This window comes from Lycium ferocissimum, chromosome 11 (genome assembly GCF_029784015.1).
Source record: "Lycium ferocissimum isolate CSIRO_LF1 chromosome 11, AGI_CSIRO_Lferr_CH_V1, whole genome shotgun sequence".
In the NCBI taxonomy this organism is placed as follows: domain Eukaryota; kingdom Viridiplantae; phylum Streptophyta; class Magnoliopsida; order Solanales; family Solanaceae; genus Lycium; species Lycium ferocissimum.
Genome location: NC_081352.1, coordinates 60,037,790 through 60,041,074, shown reverse-complemented (window position 1 = coordinate 60,041,074; position 3,285 = coordinate 60,037,790). Strand labels below are relative to the sequence as shown.

Genomic DNA, 3,285 nt, shown 5'->3' with positions numbered 1-3,285 from the left:
TTCTGCCAAGGTTTGCTGAGTGTCCTTATTCTCCTTCACTATATTTTGGATCATAGCACTACCGAATGGTACCACATCAGCATTGTTTGAGTGCCAAGCCTGATTATGAGTTGTCAGCTTGTTAAGTATGGTGGTCACCCGTCGATAAGATTTGTTCATGAAACAACCATCAGCGACACTGGATCTAACCCTCGGTAGAACTTCTCCATTAATATGTTCTCCGAAAAACCATGATTTGGGCTCTTCTGCAAATAATCCTTGAATCTCTCCCATGCTTCATATAATTGTTCTCCCGGTCGCTGCTTGAATTCATAGATCTTGTCCCGAATTTCAGCCTTCTTGCTAGGGGGGTACCATTTTGTGAGAAACGCAGCAACCATCTCTGCCCATGTAGTAATCGAATTCCGGGGCAGCTTCTCGAACCATGTTCTTGCCTCTCCAGCCAAGGAATATTTGAATAACCTCAACCGGATAGCATCTTGTGGAACGTTGTTCTGGATATGATTAGCACACACGTCCACAAAATTCTGCAAATGACGTTGAGGATCATTCTCGGTAGAGTTCCGAAAATATCCCTCAAGCTTCAACAACTGATATAAAGAGGAGTCAATTTTCACAGTCGCAGCTCCAACTCGAGGCTGAACAATAGCAGATGCGTAATCTTCCTCTGGAACGAGCTCAGCGAAAACATTCTCATCGTCCGAATCATTCGCCCGATTGTTCAACCGATTCCCCTGGTTATCAGCATGTTGATTTTGCCGATTCTGATTCATGTTCACCTGGTTTACACAGAGTAGCAAACAAGGTGTGATGGAATAAGCAAAAGACTTCAATAAAGCAAACACTATTTAGTAATTTCAAAACCGTATTCCCCGACAACGGCGCCAAAATTTGATACGCTCAAATTACACCTATTAATGGTATAACGCGGACGTTGTCAAATATAGTAACCCAACAAGGTTGGGGTCGAATCCCACAGGGAATAGGGCGTGAAAAGGGTACTAAATTCGTAGAATGCTATGTTTAGGTCTAATGTCTTAATCCGATGATTTTGGTAAAAGTTGAGTTTTTAGTGACTAATTGCTAAGTATTGCTTTGGTTGTGAATTTATGGTAAAAGAAACTAAGGTTGTGTCCCCGTTAGATAGAGTGTATGATCATGGGTATTGATCTTGATATACTTCTAATGGATCATTATTTGAATGCACTTAATCTCTATATGAATCTATACTATTTTTCCAATAAATAAAGATTATTTCTTTCTATGATTTTCCCAAATATAAGAAAGTAACTATGAAGAACGATTAATCATGCCAAGTAAATTCTTCTTATTCCTAAGTGAATTTATTAAACAAAGTTTAAAGCTTTGAGTTCTTGTTGTTTATTCTTACCAACCCTAATTATTTTCCCAAATAAATCAAAGGTTATGGCGTTAATCAATGTTTGCAACCATTAATTATGAATGAAGAATGAAGAATAAACAAACCCTAATAATCCATTATGTGTATATCAATCACAACCCAATCACAAAACACCCATCAATTGGGTTCACAACCCTAGTAAGGGAAATTAGCTACTCATAAAAGGAGAAGAATAATAAGCAGTAATAGAAAACATAATGCTTACAATTGATTGTTTGGAATTGAAGAGACTTGAATTCTAATTGTTTGTAATCCCCAAAAGACTTCAAAAATATGAGTGCTAATACTAAGGGAAAAGAAAACTGAATTCTGTAATGAATGTTAATACAGGAAACCTAAAATAGGTATTTATAAGAGTCAAAACCGTGCAAAACTGGACTGACAAAATTGCCCTCGACGGACCAATGTACGGACCGTACTTTTTATACGGTCCGTAGAATCAATGGGAGCCTTCCGTGAAATCTCTCCAGTTGTCCAATGTACGATCAACTTTCACGGACCGTAAATATTATACGGTCCGTATAACTTGACCGTAAATCTCTTTGTCTTAACAACTCTTCTGGAACCAATCTACGGTGGATTTTACGGACCGTAAATATTATACGGTCCGTACTTCTGCTCGGACCTTTGCTTCATCCAAAGACTCATTCTGTTGAGCATGTACGATGGGATTTACGGACCGTGAATATTCTACGGTCCGTATCTTCCTCCGTATAACTCTCGTCTTCGATAAATTTCTCTTTCTGAACATCTTTTTCACTCCATTTTTACGACTTGCTCTCGAATCACGGTATACACCTGCAACATGTCACAAACACATCAAAAACGACCTAGACTTGCTCAAAAACAAGTAAAACTTATAGCTAAAAAGTATCGAATGTGCCATAATTTCACGGCACATCAGTCACCCCATCGCAGAAGCGACACACCAGAACATCGAAAAATCTGGTTTTCACCAAGTTTAACCAAAAAGCCCACCTCCATCCGAGACCTCCCGGATAAAAATCAAATATGCAGACACATGTAAAAATGTGCTACGAACTCAACCGTGACTTCGGAATTCCCAACGGAGGTCACCTTGATCCGATAACCCCCAAACGGCCAAAACCAAATTTCCAAACAAAATCCCAAAATACTCTCGAATACAGCGGGAACTGAACCCATCATACGACCAAGTAATAATCGACCTTCTGTGTTATACTCCTTACTTTTATACGTTAAGTTTCTTCATGAGTTGGTTGCTATAGATTTGGAAGGCGAGATTATCTTTGAGGTTATATGAGATTAGACGTGTTCATCTTGAGTATGCGAACGTTGAAGCATGTTTGGCAAGTGTTGGAAGGATTAGAGGGTAAAAATATCGAAGAGAATACGTGTTGTCTAAGTTTGTTTTTGGGAAGAATAAATACGGACCGTATGTTGAGAAATATGGACCGTACTTGGAAATACAGTTCATACTTCTCTTGGCAGAGAGGTAAAAATTATTGTTGGGAAATACAGTCCATAAATATGGACCATATATATATATATATATGGTCCATATATGGCCAGTATCTTAGACCGTATATATATACATACGACACATATTTTCTGGTCGTATTTTTAAGTCTGTTCTAGTTCTCTTTTTATATATTTCGTATACTTATCATTTTATCTCATTTTCTCCACTTCCCCTGAGCCCTAACCTTATACAAAACCCTCTCCAACATACCTAATCAACCCCTAGTTGACACCTAATTTTTGCCCTCCCGTAATTTATTTTAATTGCTCAGAGTCCTTGGATGCATTCTGGTTGACAGAGAGCTCCGTGATCTGGTGGTAGGGGTCAGGAGGGTGAGTGATAGGTGATGAATTTAAGATAGTAG

The 3,285-nt window shown here is 38.5% G+C and overlaps 1 non-coding gene across 1 annotated transcript; it reads left to right on the top strand.

The window, feature by feature from the left end:
- The first annotated feature begins 225 nt into the window (after positions 1-225).
- LOC132038730 (small nucleolar RNA R71) lies at positions 226-331 on the top strand. Its single transcript, XR_009410213.1, has one exon. It is a non-coding gene; the product is annotated as a small nucleolar RNA R71 (small nucleolar RNA).
- The last annotated feature ends 2,954 nt before the right edge of the window (positions 332-3,285 follow it).